The sequence below is a fragment of the Pantherophis guttatus genome, chromosome 3 (assembly GCF_059756535.1).
Source record: "Pantherophis guttatus breed Tessera chromosome 3, ASM5975653v1, whole genome shotgun sequence".
NCBI classification, from domain to species: Eukaryota; Metazoa; Chordata; class Lepidosauria; order Squamata; family Colubridae; genus Pantherophis; species Pantherophis guttatus.
The window spans coordinates 134,678,446-134,694,581 of NC_142065.1; the positions used below are offsets into that span (position 1 = coordinate 134,678,446).

Here is a 16,136-nt window from a genome sequence, read left to right on the forward strand (position 1 = left end):
TGTTGATTACCTATTACTGTTTTGATTCCCCCTCCTCCTCCTCCTCCTCAAGGAATGTACTTTTTCCTGATTTAGAGTATATATCTTCCCTGGTAATCCCACCTAATTAAGAAAGTCACTATGGCAGCTTCTTTTTTATATTAAGTTTTCATGAAGTTCCTCATCTCATACCTGAAGCAGCATTGGGTCAGCCTTAGCTGTTCTGGAGTCAGAATTTTCCTTCTTAGCCTGACACTTCTCCCCCCCCCCCCACTTTTTTTTTTTTGCAGTGGATATAATTTGATATGCTTCACGACCCATTATGCTCAGGGGCCGTAGTCAGGTGACCCCTTGGAGGTTACAGAGAAAGTTTTCTATGCAAATATTTATCTTGGGAAAAGGGCAAATAAGAAAGTTAAAAAAAAAAAAAAGCCAGCTCTATCATGGAGCTCAGAAGAGGGCCTAAAAGTTAGTACAAATTAAAATAGCAACTTCTAAAGTGAAGGAACAATTAATGATAAATTAGGAGTGCCCTTCAGAGTAGACATCTAGAATTGAATTTAGGCAGGTTTAAAGATTAAGCTGTTTAATTGCTGCTTTAGGAATGCTGGATTTTGCATAAACGTGAATCCAGGTGTTAACACTGATTCTTCTCTGTTCCATTCCGATAGCAGGCCTCAATTTCAAACCCAATTAATAGGAAAGTTTCAAAGGCTTTGTCACAATTTCAAAAGCTTTAGTTTAATCAGAGAAAAGGCAGCAATCTGGGGATATTGCACAGTGCAGAAACTGAACAGTAGGTTTTCTTTCTTTCTTTTTTTTAAGCATTGCTCTCAAGTGAGCTGTCCAAGGTTAACATTTCAGGCAACACTTATTTTCCTGCTATGTTTTAGGCGGTTTGATCTCCTCTTAGAAGGCTGGTATTGATACACTGCCAATGCTCATTGGAATGAATGAATGAATCTTCTAAACTCTTTGTGGTTTGGCTTGATTTATATTTCCTGAAGTTCACTTCTCACAATCAGGGGATTCCTCAAAAGCTTGTGACCCATTTTTGTTTGTTTGTTTACTTCACTGTTGCTTTCTTAGCAGAGGAGGATCAATTGTCTTGTTCTGCTTTTCTCCTCCATGTTTTTGCGAGTGCAGAGGAGAAGGATCATGTGGAACAGTTTGAAAATGTGTCTTACAGCACTTTTATGCGGAACAATTGATTTCAGCCATGGGGTCATTCTGGATATATCAAGAATATTGACACAATAGGTCTAGCAAATAGCCAAGTTAAAGCTGAAGGCACCAAAAGATTAGTCTATAAAGAGTTTGAGGAGTAAGCTACGTTTTAGTTTATATCTAGGTCATTTATAGGTCACTCAAAATCAATTATACTTTGAACATGCTAGATTTCAGTCATCCTAAACCTCAGGTCTTTAATAGGGTTTAAAACAAAAGTCAAAACTACCTAGTTTTACCTACAGAGATTTGAGGGCAAGATTAAGAAACTCTGTCCACTACACCGACAGATTGTGTAATAAAATTTTTTGAATGTGCAGAAATGGACAAACTTACTATAGAATTAAATAATAAGGAAGACTAGGAATATTACTCAACTTGGGAAAACTGGTATCAATGGATAGAAAATAAAAATAGGAAATATATAGATCAAAATAAGACATAAATTGTGTTTACATATATTTGATCAAGAAGGAATATCTGAGAATATATGAATAGAGTTAAGATTTGTATACTGTTAGAATGACATTGAATTGTACAACTATCATGGACATATTTTCATTACAGATATATTTGTATTTGTATTTCAATACTTTAAATTTTAATAAAGGTTTTTTTGAAAATTAAAAAAAAAGAAACTCTGTACAATGGCTAGGGAAAGGAGAAAAGTTTGGGGGAAAGGCTATTACTCTTCATATGCTCAAAGAGTAATTTGCATGTACAACTCTATATTCAATGGATGTGTATATACCATTAAAATAATATAAAGACTGGAGAGCATATAATATTTTGGAGAAGAATGGAGTTTCCTATGTGATGTTGTTCTTGCAGCTTGTGACCCCACCTCAAACAGCTCCTGAAATTTCTCTTTGAGGAAACAGATTTTCGGGGTTCACAGGAGGTTGCAAATAAACAGAGTTCTCTTCCAAAGTAGTACCGTGAAAGTTAGAACAGCAGCAAGCCACTCTATTGAACTTCAATAGAGTGTAACAAACAAGAACAGTAAGATTAATAGAATGAGAATATCCAGAGTGTTACTATAAAAAAGCCTCCTTTCAATCAATAGGGGAAAAAAATCATAATTGATTTATTTCCCTCCTTTTTCTCTTTCTCTTTCTCTTTCTTTTTTATACTTTTATTACATTAAAAATATTTTATATCTGTATTTGTACTTTTAGCTATCTACTACAAATTGTTCCCAATCTGCCTCAGACATCAACAGTATAAGAAATATGGAGGACAGTCCAATCAGAAACTTGATTGTAGCAGATAGAAAAGATGAATTAGATTTATGGTTGTGTTCAATACTCATTGTCTGTTGTATCCCATTGGCAGGCTATACAGGTAAGTAGGCATTCAGTCTGAAGTAAAAGAAAAATAAATGCTATGGAACTGAATTATAAGAGAACAATTTCAAAACTGTATAGGGCTCTGAAAAACTCTTATATCAAAATTTGTATATAAGACTGTCACTTTCAGAGAAAGATCACTGAACAAGTTAATGAACCATAACTATATCTGGAGCAGAATATATTAACTCTTTTAACTGAACAAATAACAGCTTAACCTAGAAAATAGAGCTTTTTATCTAGATATGAACCACAATATCTTCATAATATTATTTTCATAATATTACTTTTTTGGTAGGCAAGCTGCCTTAATGTTTTAGGGCACAGGTCCCATAATGGACCATCCTGATATGATGGCAGAACTAGAAATCAAAAGGTTTTGGTAGGAAATATTTTACTTAACCAATTCAGTATGAAATCTTTTCCTATTAATCTATTAATTAGCTGTATATTCTAAATCTTAATAAAAGCTGTTTTGATCTAGTTCAGATACCAACCCTTGAAAGTACACAAAGTAAGGAAGCAGACATCACAAGAAGTGCTAAAATTCTACTTTATTGATATACAATACAGAAACTTGAAGGTTTGGCAACATGTCCTCTTCCCTCCATCTCAGAATAGAATAACAGAGTTGGAAGGGACCTTGGAGGTCTTCTAGTCCAACCCCCTGCCTAGGCAGGAAACCCTATACCACTTCAGACAAATGGTTATCCAACATCTTCATAAAAACTTCTAGTGTTTTTATGTGTTCTTATAACAAAATGTTCTTATAGCAAAAAGCATCAAGGAAGAGCAATCTTCTTTCTCATGCCTTCCTCTTTTCCCAATCTAAGTTCATATTTCATTTCTAATGATTGTCTAATATTTTCTTCAGGACTACTTCCATATTCCTCTGCACCATACAATTACTTGCCAGTCACAGAAAAAGACACTATTTTAATTTCAAACACAGATTTTATTCCTTAGTAAACTAAATGATTACAAATAAATTTTCCTCAAACCAGTTAGGATGCAGTCCCTAACATAGAACTAATCAGCTAAAATTGGCTGAAGAAAATTGATGTGTTTTCTTAATGTGATGATTGAATGAGTTTCCTAGCTGAACAGAATGAACTTAGAGTTTGCCAACAATATTTACAACTCAAAACACCTATTTAGTCTAGATCAACTCATTTAGAAAAGTCCAAATTAACATTGTTTTGTCAGCTAATTCTAGAATGCCAGACCCAGACTCTGAATAGAAATAGTTATTACTATCTATGCTTTTATAATATCAGGTTAGATGCTGTAATGTATTGTACATTGTGATGCCTTGGAGATCTGAGGTTTGGAGACCACATATTATTCAAACCACAACCGCTAGGCTACTTAGTGGGATCAGAAATTAAGAATAGATCACCATTGCTTCTGATCCATTTCCAGATACAAAGCTGAAAATCTATTTATGGCAGGAGCTTCTTTCCCTCCAGAAAGTAAATGCTATTCTGCAGAATCTCAGATAAAGGATTCTCCCCTATGGCAGGATTTATCTGATATTCTGCATTTATGATCACTAAATGAACATTAGGAAAATATGGAAACCACCTAATGAAATCACATTTTCAATTTTTAAAGACATAGGCATATTTTTCGGGGGGGGGGGAACAGTTATAGTTGCATTTGTGCATTTCTTTCCATCTCCTCCATTTTTAAAGTCCCTTTTGAACCAATTGTTTACTAATAAATTAATCCAAAATGATTTACTTGTCAAAATAATGTCATGTACCCCATGTGATTTAATAGCAGCTTTTAGTACAACTTTCATTGTAAAGATATTCAATAGCATTCCCTGAATACTATATCTTTTATATCAGTGAGCAGAATTGTGCAATTCCTATTCTTGTACCAGAAGACTGATATCCAACTTAAGGGAAGACAATATGAACTATAGGAGTACTATAATGTTAAAGAAGCTAACTGGTAATAAATATGGAGATATTGCAGTAGAGCTGGAAGGAGGCTGTGATTTCTTGACTGTCAGCGAATGTGGGGAGGCTTAATAGGTAGACCCTAGTTGATGAATATAGGAAGATTGGGCCACTTGATCCCTTATCACAGACACAATTTGTGAATCACTACCCCATAGAGTTGGTCCTTCTTTCATTTTTCACAAATTGGAAAGATAAGGTTTTCTTAGCTGTTGAATCCCTAGTGCATTTTACTCCACATAGTATGATCTGTTACTATATTGTGTTTCCTAATATGATACTGTCTTGGAAATGTTAAGAAGAGTCCACAGATGCTTTAACTGAATAATATGTGGTTAGACTTCATTGATTTTAAAATATTTTACAAACCTTTTCTTTGTCACATTTGGTTACTACATCTGCTTTTCTCCCATCCTTGATATATGACATACTTTATCGTGATTAATGAGACCCCGGAACATTGGTAATTTTCTGCAGTTGCATTCCTAGATTAGACAATATGTTCCCATTTTATATTATATCAGGTCTTCAGCTTCATACTCTTCTGATCACAAACAGAAAGACTTCCTGCCCTTTGAAGATACTGTCTGACTCTGAAAGGTCCAATTCTCTATTGTTAATCTTGCTTTAGAGTTGCTGGCAGAGAAGAGGACTGCATTTGATTTTATGGAGCTTTTTTTCCAAATAGCTGGTGGATAAAACGGGGGACAGTGCTTGATTGACCTTATCTGGGCTTCAAAGCTAAAGGCATCAAGCCTGGTTACTGCTTGGATAAGAAACTGCTTGGATAGGAAATCCCAAGGCTATAGGCTAGACAAGAAAGTCAGACAAAATATTGTGAGGCAATTTCAAGACATTTATATACTGTAGTCAAAAATACTGCATGAGTCACTTCCATGAAGTTACCAGGAACTGAGCTTCACATGAAGGACCTGTATATGAAAACCTAAATATGATCAGCTTTTGTTCAAGATGTTCCCAACTACGTTTGTTTTCTCTGCTTTATTTATTCCTTTTTGTTCTACATAGTTTGTGTTGTTTCTTTGTTTTTTAAAAAATTGTTTTTAACAATATATAAACCATTTGGAGTCACTTGGAGTGGTGCAGCATATACCGTACATTTAATAATTTGTCATTATTATGGATAGTTGATGACCCTGACATTTTGACAATATTTCTTCTTAGAAGGACATGTTTGCCCACATGTCATAAAAGGGTACTAATGTGCATGGAAAGTGGCTTTGCCGTACCATGAGCATGATAAGTACATATATCAAATTCTATTATGCTTTTGAAAAACGTTTCTATATTTGGAACTTTATGTAAACATTTCATTAAAGCGGACGCACTTCTATGAGATAATTGTGGTATATTAAAAAAAAATAAAGAATTGCTAAAACAGTTATTTTCATATTCAAAACTACTCCCAGAACATTATAGATCAATAGGTTAGAAGTCAGTAACTGCAGGCAAAAAGTATTTGAATTATGTATGTGTAATATTCATAATTTCACTTTATTGCCACATTTTAAAATATGACCCAGTTAATACAATGTTTTTTCAGTTTTTGTTTGCTTTGTTTCTTTATAATGTCTTACAGTTAAGACATGTTTTAGGGGAGATGTATATCAAACTCAAGAGGTAACTAATTCCAATATGCTTCCAGAAATTTTGTGTTTCTAGAACTTAAGTTGATTTGGTAGATCATAGGATGTGTGCACACTGCATGCAGAAATTGCATGAATATGCACAATGTGCACAATAAAATATATACAAGTAGTCCTGATTTAATGTCTGCTCTGTTTAGCAACCAATCAAAGTGATAATGGTGCTTGAAAAAGTAATTTTACTACCAATCATTGCACTTATGATTGTCACTATATCCTATGATCACATGATTAGTGGCCATTAGTGCATTTCACAGCTAGCTTCCAAAAAGCAGAGTCAATGAACAAGCCAGCAATCATTGCAAGTTTTAGTCACATGACGTCTCCCTTAATCACTGTAGATGATTTGCTTAATGACTGTGGCAGAAGTAAATGGAAAGTACAAGGTTTTACATTCAGTCCACAGTTTCTGACATGGATTTCTACTATTCTGAAGCAAAAAAAATATATGTAATATAAGATTATATTGTATTGTATTGTATTGTATTGCAGGCTAACTCTGCCCACTACTAGGAGTTTGATCCTGACCAGCTCAAGATTGAGTCAGCCTTTCATCCTTCCAAGGTCAGTAAAATATGGACCCAGATTGTTGGGAGCAATATGCTGACTCTGTAAACTGCTTAGACAGGGCTGTAAAGCACTATGAAATGGTATGTAAGTTTAAATGCTATTGCTATTGTATTGTACTGTACTATGTTATAATAAAGCCTTAAACCCATATACTCAATCTTTCAGGAAAATGGATAAATAACCATAGGCTGTCCAAAGGTAAGAAATGACTTTACTCACTTGGCTCATTACTCCACCTTGATCAGGGCTCCTGCCTTTTGAAAATCTGTGTCCCAAAGCTGCCAAAAGTGAGGATACCGCTGATAAAAATAATTGAATCATGTAAAACTGTATGGGTCATGTTGAAATTACATTATCAATGTCACAAAGGACGGGAAGGCATAGCATCTGTTATATTTCAATTATTTGAATCCTATTAGAATGTAGAAAGAAGACCCAGCTGGAGGTAAAGGGCACCCTATTCCAAATGAATGAGTTACATATAGCTATGTAGGGGTTCAAACATCATCTCAACAACTTTGTCTTCCAATTTCCTGACAAATATGCAAAACCGTGCTTGAATGTTTCATGATTTTAAAATTATGGATTTTTCTCATTTGTTGTCGGGTTTAGTACACATACATTATTACAAGTTACTTTAAAAAAAAAAGGGAGTTCGTTATTACCCATAGTCTGCTGAGACACAAATCAATTTCTAGATGAAATAGAAATCATTAGCATGTTCCAAATGAAATAGTCTTAAATCAAGAGTAGAGATAGGCAACCCCATCATCTTTCAAGTTTGACAGAGTCCAATTCATTATCCTCAGTTGCAGCCTAACAATATCTAGAAGATCATCCAGTTCTTTATCTGGGAACCATACTTTCATGTTCTGAAAAGTTATTGCAATAAAGAGTCAACTTGCTTTGAATAATAGCAACAACAAAATGATCAGATATTGGATTGTTAGGGTTAGTTTTTATCTCTATGTCTCAATTCCATTGTCAGGAAAGCAGAATTGAGACAAACCACATTTTCAGTAATTCACATGATGCACAGCTTACTGAGCAAATGTAAAATAACAAGGGTTTTTTGTTTGTTTAAAGCAAGCTGTTTTAAAACTATTGAGCTGAAATCAAATCAGGCCCAATAAAAATGTACAAAGTCACACAGTCAGGTTGGTTGCTGGAGAAATTACTATTGGTCCTTCACCCGAGTCACCAGAGACTTATCTTTAAAATTATATATATCAGTGATGGCGAACCTTTTAGACACCGAATGCCCAAACTGCGTGCGTGCGCACACCCAAACTGAAAAGTGCACATGCATGCATGAACATGCATGCACATGCACAGACATGCACACTCGCATGTGAAGACATGCGTGCATGCGCAGCAGAGACCCAAAGACTAGCTGGCCAGCAGGAGGCAGGGCATCCCAACACCGGCAACGCGGCAAGAGGTAAGATCTTTTTCTTTCGTGAGCTTCTGTTTCGTTTGCAGGGAAACCGAAGCTCATGAAAGAAATGCCATGGAGATCTGACCTGGGGCAATGGTGCACGTGTCAGCAGAGAGGATTCTACATGCCACCTCTGGCACATGTGCCATAGGTTTACCATCACGGATATATACCAAATCCATAGAGCCAGATAATTATCAAGATGGTCCATATATTTCCTAGGATCTTGCTTTGTACTCAGGTAACAGTTTATCTTGTGCAGCTTGTGAATGTGCCCATTTACAATATTGCAATCTATGTTAGCATTCATTTTTGGTGCTTCTTACACTGGAGTTTGGAAAGAATTATCAGAAAGAGTCTGAGAGCTTATTGGTTGATGGATGTTGTTGTTCTCTATTAATCCTTCATTCTCTGCTAGTGCATTTTTCTGTACAACCTCCAAAATACAGTCTTCAAAGTATAGCAGGTATTCCTGTTGGGAAAGTGTGCTACAGTTTGATATAGGCAAACCACAGTTCACTGAATCCTTTGCAGAGGGAGGAATATCTCATCAGCTAAATCAGTACTTACCCTTGTCTCGAATATGTTTGACAGCTTCCTTTACCATGAATGATGCTATAACACAATGCTTACAACACTTGCCTTGAAACCCAGATATTTTTTTAAAACAAATTGTTAAATTTTTGAATGAATGCATGATGAACTGCTGGATTTTTTTAAAAGCAGCACAGAAAAAGTAGGGTTTTTTTTAAAAAAAAATCTGCTGGATTTCAAACCAACAACTTTCTATATATAAGAGGATAATCCAGTGTTATTGCATTGCACTAGAATATTATTTTGTTTAAATGATTACAGGTAGTCCTCAATTTACGACCACAAGTGAACCCAAAATTTCTGTTGCTAAGCAAGACAGTTGTTAAGTGAATTTTGCCTTATTTTATGAACTTTCTTTCCACAATTGTTACTGTAGTTACTAAGCTAGTAGCACATTTGTTAAGTGAATCTGCCTTCCTCATTGACTTTGCTTGTCAGAAAAGCTGTTCATGGGACTCCAGGACACTGCAACCATCATAAATACAGACCAGTTGCTAGGGACCTAAATTTTGATCACATGACTACGGATCCTGCAATGATCATACGTGTGGAAAAGTCATAAATAACTCTTTTGAATGTCATTACAACTTCAAAAGGTCACTAAACAAATGATTGTAAGTTGAGGACTACCTAATATGCAATCTTATTAAACACTTGGCCAGGCAACAATTGAGTAATTATGGAAGGGGAAATAGCCACATTGCTAAAGTACATCTAGTAGAAACTTCAGGTCCCGTGAAAGTCTCCTCAGTATAGATTAGAATTTGATAATTTCCAGAGGAGGTAATATCACGGTCTTTTGCTCTTTCCATATAATTCGAGATTTCTTAGTGTTGCCAAGTCGCATATAAAAGACAAAAACTATATTAGTTCACACAACATTGAAAAAAAAGTCAGCTGGGCCTGTTAGTGGTTAATATTGTGAAAATTAATTTAAGTAAATGTAGTTGGGTTGTGACGTAAAGAAGCAGAATATGCTACTTAATAGTTTGAGTGGAACAGCATTTTACATGAAATCCAATTATGTGAGTTTCCTTCTGACTTTGAACTATGTTGCAAATCATCCTATGCTTTGGGTCACTGTAAGTAAAGTAAATAGTTTATTGAATAAGTCTTCAGACCATTTCAAATCTACTACGGGTCACTGAAATACCCATGCTTTTACTTTGGCAAGCAAAGGACAAATTTATCCGGAAGGCAGGTGAAAATCCCATGTAGATGTACACCAGCAATTACACAGTTCTAACAAACAATCATAATAATGAAGGGCTGCTGAAGGAGTGGATGAGTTAGCAGGACCTTCACATTGTATGAGCAGAACTTCCTTCTGCCACGGTGAATAGAACATCAGCTGTGGGAGATCTTACAGACTCCAGCTGCTGTTCAATCTAGCAAAAGAGACAGGAAATGCCACAGACCTGGAAGAATGCCAGGGGGATCTTCAAAATAATCCCAAATCCTCCCTCAAAACAAAAGGGGGAGGAGCAAAATATAAGGGGGGGATTGTAGTTTTCCACATTAAACTATTTGTTGTATTACCCACATTAATATGAACAATAGACAAAATATATTATGGTACCTGTTCTGAGCAAGGATCCTTTGGTAGAAGTGAACACAAACCAAATGAACTATTAGGGCTGCAGGGGACTCTGAATCAGTTCTACATTGAACTGCCTGGGATTTTGGTTATAAAACCATTTGGCTTCTCTCTTTCTGGTTATAAAACCCTAGAAACCCCTCTCAATCATCAGTGGCAACCACTGAAATATCTTAATCAGGTCTTAATGGAGAAGAAAGACTCCCTGACCCATTTCAGATACCCTCTGCACGAATGTTTAACTCCTGCTTGCTGTGCAGAACATTTGTTCATAATATTCTATCCCAAATCCAGTGTATCCGCTGAAAATTGCACTGCTTGCTCTTAACACCTGCTTCGTCTCCCTATCATTAGGAGGCTTTTGTTCATTAGGCTGGAAGTCGAAAAACCGTAGGGCAAAGAAAAATTCAGATGGCTTTTTGGTTTTTTTCCAGCATCAAGCAGAGCCTATTTTCCTCCTGATCATTGAGTGGATTCATTCTACAGTGTATCAAAACCAAAACCAAAACAAACCAAAGAAGGAATAGCTGTTGTCAAAAAACCACGCACCCTCAATACAAAAATCCATTGACCGCTTCTTTTTAGGTGAGAATGCTAATTTGGGAAAAAAATATAAACCCACATGAACTGGGAGGGGGGGAAAAAAACATGACTACCAAGCTATGAAAGTCACAGAACTGTGAATCATATTTCTGATGAGAGAATAAAATTATACATCCAGAGAGAAAGCAAAAGGCACCTGTACTTTCTCACCTCAATATCCTGCATCTGAAAAGAGGGCTTTCTGGACCGTTTACACTTCATTCATACCAGGCTAATTGAAAAAAGAGGGATGGGTTGTCTATTGCCAGGTAATTTATTTAGCCAAGATAAATGGGAAAAGGAGCTGACAGTCTGATCTCAGACCTTGCAAATCTTATTTGCTTTAGTTGAATTAAGATCTCTGTTTGGAAAACTACAAGTAATTGTCAATCAGATGTAACCCCCCCCCAAAAAAAGTTCTCAAGATTTTTTTCTTTGCTTCCAACAACCCCCCTCCATACCTTCCTTAACTGAAAAATCAACATCTTAGCACCCAAGCATCTGTCATCCATTTGTTTAAAAAAGAAAAAACAACAACCCACAAGAATGCTTAAAGTCACATCCAAAATCCTAATTCCAGCATGGCACTTGTTATAGAACAAGACTGCAGTTAGTTTAAAAAGCCTTCTCATTTCAAATGATGCAGCCTGTCATCCTAAGTCTTGCCCACTTTCCTTAGAACTTATTCAAGTTTTCGGTTTTTTTCACCGCTGGTGGGATAACCTTCTCTAGCAACAGACAGATGCCTTCTCCTCCAGTTTGCAATGTCTTATACTATCTAGTGAATGCAGCAGTGACACATCCTGGATCCAGGATGCTGAAGCCGTCTGTTTAATCCCCCTGATTTGGTTTTACTTTTTTTGGGGGGGAGGGGGGAGAGGAGAAAAGACGAAGGCTTACCTGCTGTACGAAACTGCAGCGGAAGCAGCGCTAATATATAACAGCAGCTCCTGCTAAGGGAATCTTGCTTTCTACTCCACCGTAGCAAGAAACTGCTTTCTCCACAAAGTCCTTTTTTTCCCCTCTCCTTTTTTCTCCTTTTCTTTTCGTTCACCGAACAGATGAGAAAGGAAGACCGAGCAGACAGGTTGAAAACCACGTTCTTTTTGGCTGAGGTCCTTCTTTCTTCTCAGAAATGACCGGGGAATCTGGCTCCGGGCTCTCCCACTCTCTCTGGCTCTCTACACATTTACGCTTCAGATCAATACAGCTCTTTAGCAGCAGCTTGAGCTAAACTGCAGCTGATAGAGCCCAGCCAATAGGTACCGAGGATTTCCCCCCCCCACTCCTGTCGCCCGCCCTCAAAAAGAGACACGCAAACCATGTATCGGAGAGGTTATTAGTTGTGAACGAAGGAGGACAATTAATCTGAATCCCCTTGCCAGATCACTCAAACCTCTCTCAATTTGGGTGTGCGCGCGCGTGAGAGCGAGAGCCGGAGACTTTTCAAGCTTCGCTGCTGTTTTGCCTGATGAGATGCCTTGACTAAGCAAAGAAGCCCCCAGCTGGCATCTTTAAAGGAGAAAAGTGCCTTAACGCAAAAGGCTCAAACAGGATCCACAGGGCTTCAAACCTTGCTGGCCATCCCTCTTCTCACCAACGTACAGAGAGCGCGTACGTCAATAATGAAAGGATTCATATATTGGGAATTTTCATACACATGTATTATTAGATGGTATTCCATTTGACCATCCCGTATAATTAAGTCCCCCAGGCGCTGTATTTTCTCCTTTAAAACTCAAAGGCTGTTCAAGCGGAGATCTTTTACTACCTGGTTGGTTCGTCTAGCTCAGCACTTTCTAAGGGACAGACAATTCAGTTTCCGAGTCCATGGACTTTCCATTGATTTCTACCAATTGCTCTATCTGTTCCTGGATTGCTCCGCAAATTGTTTTTCAACCATTCCATTGAAGGGGGGGGGGGAGGAAATATCTCTATGATCACTTTCACACTGAAGGCTGCCTAGCTAAGTTCCAGATGGCATTTCTAGTTAAAAGGATCTGGAGTGCAAATAAGAGAAGGCACCCGGAACATTAAAGAAAGAAGTCAGAACAACACTATTTATAAATGACATATTCCCTTTATATGGAAATCTTATGTGGCGACTGCTACTGTAATCCTGCCTGGGTATGCTTTTCAAATGCTGTGCTGCTTATGCAAATGGACAGTGTTGAATATATTTGCAGTTATCCTAGACAAGTTACATGTAATTTTTGGTTGGAAAACTGCAATAAAGGCTTTTGCCTAAGATCTTTGAGCAATGCTACCAAATGTGTTCATACGGAAAGATATGAGATTTTACACTTCTCAGCAAAGAGAACATCGTGATTTGCTATTCACAACTCAAAAAAAAAAGTAATCACTGTATTCAGCTCACCTGATACTAGGTGCAATGTAATATTTCTCACATAAACAACTCCCTGCCTCTGTCTTTTGCTTTAAATTGATACCTTTCTCCCAATTCTCCTTAGCAATCCAAAATATATATTGACTTAGTCAAAGAATGGCTTAAGACATATCTCCATCTCAGCCTTGACTCCTGGCATCATAAATTTTATTTATCTTTTATCTATTACAAAACACAGGGCTGGTTCATATATACATGAACAGAAACACATTCATAGGTTGTTGTTTTTTCTTGAGTGAATAAGGTGTTCCACTTTGTTTTATAAACTATTACTAGCAGCCATGCAATATTAATTTGTAAGGAACTGTATCCCATAAATAGGATATGAAGTAATTAAACATTTCTCCTATGCCATTTCCAAGTTCACATCTAGAAGGCTAATCTGGACATTTACAAAAATCATGTTGCCTAATTCTACCCAAGCCCTGAAAGATAAGTCTAAGGCTGGAGATCTAGTTGGAAAAAATGATGCACCATCTCTGTGGGATCACATCTTGCCTGAAACAGTCTTCCCCGAAGATACTATGGTCCTTACACTGGACAGGCATTTTGCAAGCAAATAAATATGTTATTCTAATGCATTTTCAGCCCTTGTTGGTTGTGATGTCCATTTCTGCATTTTAATATAAGTTTATAAAATATAAACTAATATAAAAATATGTTTATAATCAGTTCTAATCATTAAATCCCAAAATTAAAGTTTCCTTTATTTTACTTTCAAATAAAAAGTCCAAAAAGAGTCTCCAAGTAGAAACAACACAGGATGAAGTCTTTTCTTTCATTGAAGTAATCAGTTTTGCCATCTCAACCAGTTCCATTAACTTCACCATCCACTTTTCCATTGGGGAAATTTGTACGTTCTTTCATCTCTGCACGTGTCTTGCTGCTGTTGTCATACAAACCAACAAAGTCCCATATTTTCTCTCAGTCTGTTTATCCATGAAACCTAAAAGGAAATGAGCCTGAGCATTCTGAACTGCAATCTTTGAGTAGTCTAAATGGATGGTGTTGAAGGCATGAATCACTGTAAGAAGATCTTTCCACTCTGAATAGGACCACAACTGGCAGACCAGCCAAAGCTGAGCAAAGTATCCCTCCGCCATAGTTTCCATCTTCTGTTCTAGAAGGAACCATGAGTCTATAAAGACTGTCAAACCCCAGACCACATCTCTTCCCCACCCCCACTCCCATCAAGAGAAATCACTAGAGACAGAGAACCCTAATGGGCAAATAGTAAACCAATCTTGCTAGGTTCCATTTTAAGACTATGCTCTCCCATCTAAACCCTCACAGCCTCCAGGTCCTGAGCTAGGACATTAACAGTGTCAACAGCATCTAGCTTAGGATGCTGATGTAAAATTGATGTCAAGCTCTGCAAAGCTGGCAAACTCAGGATCCTCTTGGACTTTTAGAAATATCTTTATTGCTAGTAAGGTAATGTATCAGATTCTTGAGAACCTATAACTTGCATAATTTATGCCTAGCAGAATTGCATTGAGTCTCATTCTTATACCTCCCTCCTTTGCAAGGTTGAGATAGCCCGTAGTCTGTTAGACGTCCAATAACAGCTGAGCATCATCAGTATATTGATAATACTGAATCCCAAACCACTGGATCAGTTTTCCCAATGGTTTCATGTAAATATGAAACAAGAGAGGGATACCATCAACAAGAGAGGGATACCATCAACTCCAATACCATCAGCAACCCCCCAGATTTTTATTTTGGTTCCTGTACTTGTTGCTTGCATCCAGTATTCATCAGGGTTGGAGCAAATAAATAATCCACATGTCTGACATTATAAGGCAAAGAGTAGATTCAGGTAGGTGGAAGTCAACTTGAGAAAATTAATTTTAATTCCTTGTCTTTTGTGGTTCTGCCCTGTTTTGAATCATAATCTCCCTCCCACAACTGCTATTAAGAATTATAACATGTGTTTTAGTTCAACTTTTCCAATCCACTTGAGTTTTTTCCAATACACTTGGGCAATTTTCCAATACACTGAGCTATTGAAAAGAGCTCAGTGTATAGAGGATGTGAGTTGATATCTCTTAGTAATTGTTCTACCTTATTCCAGTTCACACAAGTTAGCAATAGAGAAGGGCAACATCACCCTTAGGTATGTTGATAGGTTTTCATAGCATTCTTTAATATATCAACAAAGGAACCGTTCATGCTATACAATATGATTTTTGAGCCAATGTTCCTTTTCACAAAGGACAATTCCTATGTCACCTTCACTATGGAAATTCACATTGTATAGGACAGGTAATGCAAACCTTTATTTAGCACAAGCATTTCAAAGTCAAAATTGAAAAAAAACTTGAAGGGCAAAGTGAAGGTCATATGACTGTAGGTATCATCAGTATCCTCACCAATAGTTTTTTCTCACCTGCGTCATGACAACAGAACCCTTGGAAAGATGTTAAAAGCCAATTATACATTTAAAGTAAACCATAATCTCTGCCAGATAATATCTTCTAAAGAGCAGAACAGCTGCTTGTAGACTAATAACATTATATGGTTGTTTCTATTTCCCATTTCCACTTATCCTCATCCATCATTTCAAGGTATATTTATTTTCAGATTGGATTTGTATCACAATCTCCAACTCCCCTTTTTTTTAAGAAAAAAAAAAGAACGATATAAGTTGTTTCTACACTCTCAATGTCCTGGCATACAGGCAATTGTTTCATTTTATCCTGCGATTTAGGAATAATCCCTGGTACCTAGATTTCATGTGTTCTTGAAGTGTAGAG

The 16,136-nt window shown here is 36.8% G+C and overlaps 1 protein-coding gene and 1 long non-coding RNA gene across 2 annotated transcripts in view; one reads left to right on the forward strand and one right to left on the reverse strand.

Moving 5' to 3' along the window:
• Positions 1-12,373, reverse strand: part of CDH12 (cadherin 12) — a 769,924-nt gene extending 757,551 nt beyond the window's left edge. The window contains exon 1 of the mRNA XM_034411922.3: positions 11,871-12,373. The gene's annotated coding sequence lies outside the window, so the exon portion shown is untranslated. The remainder of the gene's footprint in view (positions 1-11,870) is intronic.
• The window catches only part of LOC117662480 (uncharacterized), a 46,466-nt gene that overhangs the window by 14,372 nt on the left and 15,958 nt on the right, over positions 1-16,136 (forward strand). Inside the window, exons 4-6 of the long non-coding RNA XR_009622485.2 lie at positions 2,385-2,550; positions 6,682-6,753; positions 10,823-10,973. This is a non-coding gene — a long non-coding RNA (uncharacterized LOC117662480). The remainder of the gene's footprint in view (positions 1-2,384; positions 2,551-6,681; positions 6,754-10,822; positions 10,974-16,136) is intronic.